The sequence below is a fragment of the Solanum verrucosum genome, unplaced genomic scaffold, assembly GCF_900185275.1.
Source record: "Solanum verrucosum unplaced genomic scaffold, falcon-dt-bn FXZP01000165.1, whole genome shotgun sequence".
Classification (NCBI taxonomy): Eukaryota; Viridiplantae; Streptophyta; class Magnoliopsida; order Solanales; family Solanaceae; genus Solanum; species Solanum verrucosum.
This window is the reverse complement of record NW_026020340.1, coordinates 1307589-1320171: the sequence shown is the minus strand read 5'-3', so window position 1 is coordinate 1320171 and position 12583 is coordinate 1307589. Positions and strand designations below refer to the sequence as shown.

At 33.7% G+C, this 12583-nt stretch overlaps 1 protein-coding gene and 1 pseudogene across 4 annotated transcripts in view; one reads left to right on the top strand and one right to left on the bottom strand.

Moving 5' to 3' along the window:
* LOC125837043 (uncharacterized) overlaps positions 1–12583 on the bottom strand; it is a 142092-nt gene that overhangs the window by 16884 nt on the left and 112625 nt on the right. For 2 of the 4 annotated variants that reach the window (XM_049516181.1, XM_049516184.1), the window contains exon 1: positions 4677–4688. The exons of the other annotated variants lie outside the window; for them this stretch is intronic. The gene's annotated coding sequence lies outside the window, so the exon portion shown is untranslated. Of the gene's footprint in view, positions 1–4676; positions 4689–12583 lie in introns of those variants that run through there. 4 annotated transcript variants of the gene reach the window in all.
* LOC125837048 (putative F-box protein At1g47790) lies at positions 11120–12119 on the top strand (annotated as a pseudogene).

Sequence of the window (12583 nt, the reverse complement as noted above, 5' to 3'; positions counted from 1 at the left end):
ATATGCTAAGAGGGGAGTCCAAAAGGACTCGGATTGGAGTCACATGCATCAACAATAAAATTACATATGAGAGCCGATACATTAAATCGATACAAGAAGCATAGAAAGAATGACATCAAAATATCAAAACAAAATTTATGTGCTACTGCTACAAACGATAAGTCATTATAGCAAAATATATTATTTAGGACTTAACATAATGATGAGAAAAATCTTAAATTTGGTACTCATAGGAGGTGTCACTCACAAGGAAAATTTAACAAGCTAATCAAACAAACATAGAAGTAGATACAAGCATTATTAAATTAATTTCCAACCACATTCATATATCCTTAACAATTTATGACTAACTGCATCATTAACTATTCTAGACATGAAGGATTAGGAAATATCACATATTATCTATGTTTTAATAAACACACTTAACAATGAATTGACAATAGTTAATCGGTACACCATACTTAGCATAGAGAATGAATTCCAATTAAATTAAGATATTATCCAAAATTAAACTAAAGCCGTATTAAATAAAGGAATATCATCACAAAATGCCAAATTTTCCTAGACTAGAATATGTATAATCTAAAACAAGATGAGCAACTACTAGATTGAGGGACCAACGATTCAGTAAGATGAAGAAACACATAAACTAGTGATAAATCACAAGGAGGATTGTACTAAAAGTTCCAATATTACTGTCTCAAGCTAAACTGCGAACACAATGCTTAGATTTCTAGGATAACAAGGAAAAAATTAAAACAACAAGATAACAATTTTCAGATTTTATTTATAACAAGCTAAACCGGAGTTTTAGGACGAACAAATAACACGGCAAGCCAACACATTATTGTAAAATACCCAAAATTATTTAAACTTGAGAGTTGTTGCTTAACATCACACAAGCAATAGCCAATTGAACTAAAATAGCTAACCAAACTCAAACGAAAATATTATCAACACAAGCGACTTGATTCAAAGAAAATCGAACTATTACATCAGCAAGATTCAAAGTGAACTCAAAGGGACAGACCATCAACTGTGTTCAACAATGTCATGAAATGTCATGAAAGAGATAGCAACATTAGAGAAGAAACAAGCTAAGCAGTAGCTAAGGACTTTGACAAAAATGAGACTACCATAGAAAGAAACTAAGAAATACTCGATGAAAATACAACTCGAATAACAATAAATCAACAACAAATATAGAATACAACATTCTTAGCATTCCAACCATATCAAGAGACACAACAATTTATTAATCAACACATGAAATCCTAAAGAGAAAAAAGGACTAATAGAACGGAAACAGAGTCGACCACATATCAATGGAGAGGAAACGAAACATAAGACTAAGGTAATTACCTTTTCCGGTGCAACGAACTGAAAAACTCGAACTGCTGGAGACAATTCCACCACCAACAGATGAACTCCGGTGAGCTCCGATGAACAAAATAAAAATAAAAAACTAAGACTCAAATTTTCTGCGGATTCGATGTTGCAATGAACTGAAAAACTCGAGCTGCTGGAGACAATTCCACCACCAACAGATGAACTCCGATGAGCTCCGATGAACAAAAAAGAAAATACAAAACTAAGACTCAAAGTTTCTGCGGATTCGATGTTATAAGTAACAATGTTCTCAACCTAAATTTTGACCTTCCTCCTTTATTTTTTCCCCCAACATTTTAACACTGAAGGAAAAAGGTATTTATAGAGAGAATTAGGGCATGTTTAAGGGGGAAATAGGCTGGAATTTTTGAATTTCAAAATCCTCCCAAAGCTGAGGGAATATGCTGATTCGATGCTAAATCACAACAAATTCCAACGGGAGGAAGGCAAGGTGGTCGAACTTGATGAATCGACTGTCCTTGAGGCGATACGTGGAGCGATCTAGCAGCCACAAGGACGAAAAGTGCGGCTGCCTCATGGCTGGAACAGTACTATGCGTACTGTTTATCGAGGGAATCGGAGAAGATGACATGGAAAAGTTACGTACTATTGTACGCATAATGTTGCTGCTTTCCGTGAATTCCCCGTTTGGAATCGTGAACTGCTCCGTCTATTGTATATATCTGTTATCATTGTCGTCTTGCTGAGACACTGTGAAGACGTCGCTGCTGAATTGTTGTTAGCGTTGGAAGTTGCTGCTAATAGAATTGGTTTTTCGGGAATTTTGGGCTAAAGGGTGGGCAGGAAGTAAAGGGAAAAAGTTGGGTCTGCTAAGAATTGGGAATTGGATCGGTTGAAAAAAGAGTTGGGTTTGTTGGCCCAAAATTGGTCCTTGCAAAGGGTTGAACAAAATTGATTAGGAGTAATAGCCTAAATAAATTTCGATTGTGACCAAATCGAATTCAATCGATAAATTTGGTCAAAACTTAAACAAGACAAATTAATACAAATTAATGAACGAGCTTCTTAGTTTTAACAAAAATAAAAATAATTAACTTAATTAGGAACTTATAACTCAAAAATGTAAGTATTAATTACTACACCAAGTAACCAACTAATTAAGTAAAATTAAAATATTTTTTGAGACGATTTTGGAATATTTATAAAATATACTAATTATATACATAATTATCTAAAACATATATATTACTTAAAATTTGTAAAAAGTGACAAAACTATTTAAAATAACTTGAAAAATATTTTGATTTTATGAAGTCAACTATTTCAAATCGTTTGAAATTTAAGAAGCTCGATGATTAATTTATATTGTGGAAGGCCAAAATTGGGTGTCAACAATGTTTATACAGTAATCAGAATATAAATGAGTGAAGTCTGACTATGAATGAGCCGGAGTATGGGGTTACATCAGTTTGAGCTCAGGTAGTCGGGATCAGATCTATCTAATGATGATGGTGTGTGAGTGTGATTCAGTAGGCAGGTGGGATCGGATCCATCTGATGATGATGGTGTGTGAGTATGACTGGGTAGGTAGGTGGGATCAAATTCATGCTTAGTGGAAGGAATCTTAATGATTAAGACAGAGTTGGATGCCTATGATGAAGTACCATTGCTAGGCATTACATCCATAGCCTGATTGAAAAGTCCTCTTATAACTTGAACAGATGTGCGGATGAACCATGTCATGGCTCCACTCAAGCAACTAAGCAAACCTAATAAAAGAACTCGAAGTTAGTTATCATACCAAATCCAATCAAAAAATGAATACAATAAAGTACGATTCTGAACGAACTAAACAAATGGAATAGAATCTCTACATAATCAAATTAGTACAATAGTGAAAAACTCATGTAACATTTCCGATTTCAAACTTAGATTTCATACATTCTAGCATACCAAATTGAAAATTCAACAATTATGATAATAATGAGTATGAAATTCTAGGTGCACCATAATCTGAAATGTGACTTTCTGATTGTAATACAGATACGTCATGGAGGACTATCTAAGAACTGAAATGCAATTAATAAAGTTAGGGTTTCGAACTAGAAGAAAGAACTGAATACAACAATGCAATCAATAAATTAGGGTTTTGAACTAGAATAAGATAAGATCTGAAATGCAGTGAATAAAGTTAGGGTTCCGAACTAGAAGAAAGAACTGAATACAACAATGCAGTCAAGAAATTAGGGTTACGAACTAGAAGAATTGATTTTAGATATTCGTAATACAACATCAAATTCTAACAAAATCGAATACAATCAAGATATTAAGGGTTCAAACGATTGAAAAAGTTGATAATAAACAAATTGAAAAAAGTTGATAATAAAGCAATTGAAATGGGGAAGAAGACAATACCTCTTCTTGGAGGATTCTGAAGCAAGTTGTGTATGTACTTGTAATGACCCGGAATGTCATTTTTGGAAATTTAAAATATTTGTTTAACTAGAGTGAATTAGTTGGTGGTTAATAGACAATGCCATAATTTATTTAATACTTATACTACTTAACCCATATTAAAATAAATTAATAGGGTTTGTCACTTTTAGCACAAAATTATTTTCGAATGAAAAAGAATTAGGTCAGCGGAATACCTCCTGGCGCCGTCACATAAGAACGATTCATTGAGGTAATAATTTTAGATTAGATATTGTTGTATACGATTACTTCATTTCTAATTAAGGGATAGCCATGTTGTTATTATTATATTATTATTATTGGTTGGAGAAAGAGTATCATCAAAATGTCATTATTGAATTGATCCCTGTGTTGTTCGTAGTTAAAGGAAAAAAAAATGTAGTAGCAAGGGGTGAGTACCAAACCACACGGTACTCAGCAAGTAAACCTCTAAACACGAGCTAAGGGGATAGAATACAAGTACTCCTTACACCCCAACCGAACCTTCACAATACTAGAAAACTAGTATTTGCGTCAAGTCTCATTATTTGGGAACTTTTAAAAATTCAAATTCTACACCAAACTTTTTTGAATTTCAATTTCTAAAATTATTTTCTACTCTCTAGTAAAAATAAAAGATATTTTCTAAAAAATATTTTTCATTCATAAATCAAACACTAAAATATCTTTTCCGAAAAATATTTTCTACTCACCAATCAAACATGAGAAAATAAGTCAAAAGTCTACTTTTTTTTAGGAAAACATTGTCATGAAAAACGTGTCATTCATACCAAACACACATTTATCTCAAAGAATTTCATCCACCCTCGAATTTTTTTTCTAATAACAAAATCATTCTTATAGCATGTTTCTAGATCAAAGTATTCATTTAGTAATATATGAAAATGAAATTAACTTTAAGATATTGGACTTCATAAAGTAATTTTTTTTTTAAAAAAAATCCTGCATGTTTATGTGATTTTATATATTAAATTCAGAATTTAAATGTTGCATATTTTATTTTCTTGTTACAAGTAAAGTGGAGAGACTTGTGAGTTGTGTGCGCGTATGATTTAATAAGTAATATAAAAGTCTCATAACTTTAAATATAAAAATAAAATAAAAAGAAAGAGTTCTAAACATGCATTAATTTAAAGGTGCATGTTTTAGGACTACTTTTAGATCTGTCAATATGGGCTAGCCCATCCCATCCGGGCTAATTCATACATGCTTTGAAATTTGACGGGTCAAATCGGGCTAGCCCACTTTTTGTGAGGGGCAAAAAATGGTTGGCCCAGCCCACAAGTATGTGGGCTACAGGCTTGCCGGGTTAGCCCTTTTTTCTTAAAAGTATATTTTTTTATAATTTTTTAAATTAAATTATAATCTAAAAATATTATCATAAATATCGACAAGACAATATTACATGGTGTTAGTGTTGGAAAAACTCATGTTCGTTGTAAGACTACTGAAGGAAAGGTTGGTCATAAATTTGGAGAGTTTGCGCACTCCTACCGTCGTTTCAGTGACTCATAGGGCTTCCCTCAGCAGTCTTTTTCGTTCTTGAGAATGGTCGCCACTTCTACCAGGACCGGAATGATTATCCCTGCCCGATCTACTTGTTAATCAAATACACAAATAAAATTATCTTTATAATATTTATTAAGTTTGATTTCAAGTAAAAGCATAAATAACTACATAGAAATATTAATCAAATTGTTTTCCAATGATCATAATAAAACACAAAAATTATGACAATATTCCCTATGGCCTATGTAGTGATTCCCTAGAAATTTTAGGAAATTTTTATGTTATGTAATACATATTTTATAACCATAATTTGTATTTAAATTATAATATTTCAAAGGGAAAAAGGTCTGAAATATATTCGAACTTTGACCAAAATTGTTGTAACAATACTGAACTTCTGAAAGGACCTTTTACCCCCTGCACTATTTAATAGTGTATTTTAAAGGTATATATGTGCACACGTGGACATCATAAATATTGCAACATCATAAATAGTAACGTGTCCACGTGGGTACATATATACCTTTAAAATACACGATTAAATAGTACAAGGGGTAAAAGGTCCTCTATAAAGTTTGGTATCATAACAACAATTTCGACCAAAGTTGGAGTATTTTTCAGACCATTTTTCCTATTTCAAACTTTAAATAGATTTTGAGTTTAGAGAGATTTTTCAGACCCTTTTTAATATTCTATTTTATTTTTATTTGGCCCACGGGCCGGCCCTATCCATATTTCTAAAGTCCCACAAATCGGCAAACTTATTTAGGCCGAGCTAAAAAGTCATTTTCTTAAATGGCTTCTAAAATTGTAGCCCAGCCCCTATCAAATCACAGGTTAGGCCACACCGGCTCAACGGGCCTAGCCCATATTGACGGCTCTAACTACTTTAACGTGAAGAGTTCATGTGTAGTTAGAATTGTTTTGAATTTTAATAAATTATTTTTTAATGTGCAGTAGGGATAGATAATGATTAATTTTCAAATTTGTGGTTTAATTTAAGGGTGTGTTTGGTATGAATCCAATTTTTTCATATTTGGTTGGGTTAAATGTTTTGGAAAATGTTTTTCAAATCAACTCATTTTCCTTAAATTTAAGGAAAATGACTTCCCTTCAAATATTAAGGAAAATATTTTCCAAAACTCTCTTCCTTAAAGGGTGCATGTTTTTAGGATTACTTTAGAGATTGTAGAAGTTTTTCTTACCTTTTTTTTTTTGATATTGTGCAGAATTGAAAGTGTACCGAATAAGTTTTTTAAAATATAATCATGAAAAGTTATATAATGCACATTTTTTCCATCCAAGTTAAGAGAGAGACGAATTATTATAGTATAACTAAATAGTAAATTACATCTTATCCCATAATCTCTTAAAATTTGTACTTTCTGGATACATAAGTCACCATCCGGATACCTTAATTCTAATACAAGAAAAGATTTTTCTGTTGCGCTAAAAAGGGAATAAAATCTGAAAATTAATTAAATCCCATAAATTATGCTTGTGTTTCTTCTTACTATCAATTCTCAATCATACAAAGACAAATACCAATATATAGAACGAACAAAAAAATTCAAAATTTCAAATTGCTCCCCCGTTCAACTAAGAAATCTTTCAGATTTGATTCAAAAACTTTTGTCGAAATTTTGAGTAAGCAACGTGAGTTATGAAGTATACAAAAGTGATGGAATTGTTGTTGGACAAACGATAGTTATGAAGGATACAAAAGTGATGGAATTGCTGTTGGACAAACGATTTCCTTTTGAATCTTCATGCCAGTGGCGGAACTAGAAATTTTATTAAGGGTGTCCAAGAATAATGGTATCCCGGAATATGAGCAATTTTCCAGCTATTCACAGTCATTAACAACTTTTCAGGCATTTGTTCCCATGAAAGATACTTGAGCTTGCTCAAGTGCTCAATCCCAGAGGGCAACTCCTCCATTAATCTCTGCAATCGCGCAATTGATATTTTTTTTTAGGTTTATTATTTAGATTATTCATGTTTGATTGTGTGTTTCGAAGGAAAATGATACTATTTATTAAAATACTATATTCATTAAAATAATATAATATAATATAAATTAATATGATTCAATACATTATGAAATAGTTTTTCGATAGGGAAAGAGACAAAGGAGGGGGAGTTGGCTATAATTGAGACAATTCGGATGGAGGATATGGATTTTTTCGAGATAGTTAACTACTTTTTTCACCCTGAGAGGATAAATATAATTCAACTCGAACGAAATGAGAGGTACAAACGAGTTGATAGTCCTCGTCGAGGTAGGAGTTAGAGCCTAAAACTTGAAAAGTGTAAGGTACTTTGATATATATTACTCAAATTTCTTGATAATTGCCAGAGTAATGTACTTTGATATATGTTACTCAAATATCTTGATACTTGCGACCTGATGATTGTTTCTCCCTTTCAATTTGTTTGTTTTAAGACATTTTGGTACACGTATATTTAATTAAAGATCATAAGATTTGAAAATCACTCAACATAAAAAACGATGCAAACATTCCAATTATTTAATAGCGCTTTTTTGAAGGTACTATTTCATTGAAATTTGGACTAGGGAGAAGAATTGTACTCCAGTTAATTAGATAAAGTCTTCGTATATTTTGCTGACAATAGTCTCTTTTGTTAGATGCCACAACAATATTCTCAGTGTAATTTCACAAGTAGAATCTGAAAAGAATAGAATATACACAAATCTTACCCGCGAACACAAGTTTAAGAAGCTGTCTTGCTTCAGTCAGACATATCAATTTCATCTATTTCCTTACAGAAAGGAAATCAAGCTGGACAAGCTAATAATACAATGAAATTGGTAATATAACATCTTCAATGCATATGAAATTTTGCATTTTGTTTTCAGGTAAGTTCGATATTACAGGCAACGTTCGATAACTTTCCTCCTCGAGTAAAGAACAACCTAACTAACTAGTCAACCTGTTGATCCACCGAAAAACAGGAGTGCCATACATCGGCTTGCATTGACATGCTTGAAGTGCCTGAATATGGTGCTCTCAGTGAGTGTTGATCTATTCCAATGAAGCGATTCTGAAATATAACAAGGACATCAAAAATCATCGCAACCACCAATGCCCTGACCAAAAATGACGAAGAACGAGGGAGATAAGACTAACAACAAACAAGTTACCTTCTCTTTTACTAGCAAAAAAGAGAAACGAGGATGAGGGGCAAACTCTGGATAACACAGAACTAACAGTGAATGCAAAATGAAGTATGTTAAGCTCATGTATTTGCAAAGAGGATGAGGGGCAAACTATGGATAGAGTGTTGAGATAAGACATCAACACTAAGCATGCTGCTGCAGAATTGGAGCTGTTAGATTAAAGTAACACCTGGTTATAAATGCAAGAGAGTAACTACATTCTGCAAAATTTGATTCTCTTAAGATTGGTGTCACGAGGCACACTCTTAATGCAGAAAGAGCAATCAGACTAAAACAAACTTATTTCTTGGTTAGTTCCCACTTGTCTTGTTGGATTGCAATTATGAAGAAATGGTGACAATGTAAGTTGATTCAAATACGTTACTTTAGAGCACAATTCCACTGCTTATAGTTATATTATAGCATTACCAAGCTGCAGAAAAAGTAACTACTCTTCAAAGCTAAACGAACGTTGGTTTCAAATGGATATAGAGGATTCATATAGCCAAACACACCTACTTAGGGATTGAGGCACAATTGTTACTGTAGTTGATGGTGGTTCCTTTTCTATCTTTATATAGACCTATCTCTCACTATCTAACAAAGAAAGGCTGAGGGCGGACATCGAAACATCAGGGGCATGCTAATACTGGCGAATTTAGGAACCCCACTATGACACGACAGCCGAAAAAGAGGCCACCTTGATAGACTATTTCACTTTTAAGAGGAAACACTCTCTTAAAAGAAGCATTAACGGAATAAACTTTATATAAAGACATTCTGGTGTCAACAATGGTTTCCAAGAGAGGTACATAAGAAATAACGGTGTATTCAGATATACCGACATACCTAATGGACTTGGAAATTCTCAAAGGTTTCAGTTCCGATCAAGTCTCTAGAGAAGAACACTGGATGTATTCAAAAAGACATATCAAAGGAAGACTGCCTTATAGCAAAAAGATGAATTCTTGCAATTCAGTTTCAGGAGAGTTCGAAGTGTGAAGACCTCCGAAATAAATGCAGTTATAAAACTTACAAACAGATCCAACGGTTACAATTTTGATTGCAAAAAAGGAAAGAGATTTAAATCTAATTTGGCTTGTAATCTCTACTTTCCAAAACCGCATATGAGTACTTCTATAATACTACCATAATTTAGTTAAACCTATATATAGCATAATTCCATCTAGTTAGAGCAGGACTCTCCACACTTAACAAAAGAACCACATTGTTCATAAAATGGAACTTTTACCAAGAACAACATTGTGTCAACAAGACACAACTTAAAGCTATATAAGTTTTATATTTCTACACAAACTACTATCTAGTTCTACAACATCACATTAATATTTATAATTGAGATCAAAATAACACTCAACAATTACCAAAAGATTCTAAAAGGAATGATTTTTTTTAAATACCTTCACTTAACACCATTCCGCTAAAAAAGAAAAAAAATGTCAATCCTCCTCATCACTCTCATCACTAAAATAACCTTTTCTCTTCTCCTTCCTTTCCTCCTTCTTGAATTCGTCATTATCTCCTTTCAATGACCTCTCCTCTGCTCCTTATCCACTACAGAAACCCAATTATCGTCATCAAAACGCGCTCCTCCTCCTCGTCATCCTCCCACTCCCCACCCCTACCCTCATCAGCCCCCGCCCTTTCTTCGGTGGCTCAGGTTTTTCCCTAGGTACAAGCAGATTCTTCGGACACTCATACGATAAATGCCCTTCTTCCCCACATGCATAACACCTACTCTTATCCTATAAACCTTCTTCCTAATAAACTCAGCTGCACGGCCAGTATCAGAAGCAATTGAGGGTTCGTCCATAAAGTAAGAAATATGGCATTGATATTTTACAAAAAAAAAAAAAAGAAGAAAGTATGAAATCAAATCAAATTGGGAATGTTAAAGAATCCAACCCGACCCGACCGAAATAAAAATAGGAATATAAGCGCCAGCAGTGAATTACTACTAACATATATCCATAGAAACCCTAGAAAATCGAAATCGAGTGTTGCGATGGCGCAGAAAAGGAAGAATGATGGAAACTTAGCAGAAAGTTGGTCTACGAAGGGAAAGGCTAATTTTATCTTTTCTGCTCTATTGTCCTTTATAACCAACAACAATTTTTTACTTAAATTAGGGAAGAAGACCCCGCCCTCAATTCATAACCTGGGCGTTGATGATTCGGTAAATTCATCAAAAGTCTCTGGATCAGGGTATTATTGTTTTATATTTGATTTAAAAAATAAGAATATAGTCTTTAAATTTGAATTAGGAAACTCAAGCTCTACTCTTGAACTTGTGTTCATGGATTCAAAATTTCTATGTGTCAATAAAAAAATTACGTATAATTTTTTTGTTGAGGAGGTTCGAGTGGACACCACCTAAATCCGCCCCGATGAACCATAGGTGCGTGTTTTCTGGTAAATAGGAATAATGCATGCTATCTCCGTAATTTTTATATTCTTTTTGAGTACATTGCTCTGTATTCTCATATTCAATTCTATTAGTATTTGTTAGTGAATACTCGTTTTGTCTTTTCGTTGAAATGTTGAATACTTTATAAAAATTGTCTTTCTTGTTCTATCTAGGTCATGGTTCAGTTTCCTGAGGAAATACTTGTCAACATCCTCAGCAGGTTACATGTGCGGTCTCTTGTTCGATTCAAATGTGTTTCCAAATTTTGGACAACATTGATATCTGATCCTTATTTTACAAAGAAGCATCTCAATCGTGCTAGGAATGACCAAGATTCCCAAAAGCTTCTTATCTACCAATGGGGCCCTAAGGATTCTACCTTCTCCCTATATTGTTGTCCTTTATCGCCGGTTCAACATTGCCCTTCAACCCTTAAACCAAGGAATTGCCTGATCCATTGTTGTTACAATGGCTTAGTTATTATCGAGATTCGTGCTAAATATTGTGTCAAAATTTTGTTGTGGAACCCCTCCATAAGAGAATCAATAGTACTTCCCCCTCTGGGATGTCCCGGGGATAGACATTCTCATTTTGGTTTGGGTTATGACTCAAGCAGTGGTGAGTATAAGATCCTTCATATGCACCAGAACCTAGATGGTCCCAATTATCCTAATGAAATTCTCGCATTGAAAGATGGCTCTTGGAGAATCATTGATGAACATCCTCGTGCCAATCGCTGTTGGTTTTATGCCACAGATTCTTTGCCATTTATACATGCGGCATTTCATTGGATCCAGGTTTCAAGAAATTATTTTATGGTGATTTCGTTTAATATTTCAAATGAAGTGTACGGAGATATACCTTTGGCAGAGGAAATATTAAGCTTGATGCCAGGCCTTGACACTATTGGCGTTTCTGTGTTGGAAGGAATGCTTTGTGTTCATTCTAATCTCTTTTTTACGGGAAATGGTAATTTTAAGGTATGGGTATTAAAAGAGTATGGTGTCAAGGAATCTTGGATGCCATTGTTAACTATAGTAAAAGATACTCCGTATGTTTATGCCGCGCCGAGACATAGGTTTGCGGATGGTGAAGTGCTATTCTGGTGCCTGAATATTGAAACTAGAGGGCACGCATTTAGGACGGTCAGTAGACCATTTAGATCATGGCCTCGATGGGTAACTAGAGGGCACACATTTAGGATGGTCAGTAGACCATTTAGATCATGGCCTCGATGTATTACCATTCAAGGTGGACATGCTTTTACAGAAAGTTTGATATCCCCAAAATCACTTACTTATTAGTTTCTTAATGTATGGTGGAAGAACTTTTTTTAAAAAAAAAATGTTATAACCTTTACTCTTATTAGTTTAGCTATTGCTCATTCACCAGTTTCAATATTTATTACTAAAACTGTTAGCTTTTGTTTATTTCAGTTTTTCAGAGTATCTACTTCATTGTGTGGTCTTCTCTTTTACTTATTACTAAGTTTCACGAGGTTTAACATTCGTAGTCTCGTTAACTTTCCCAAGTTCCCCGGGCTCTGTTGGATCGAGCGTTTCTATTGGCTAGTACCTCACTATTGTAACCTATAAGTAGTCTACAGGTCCATCGATTCTGTTAGTGCATAAGGATAGGAT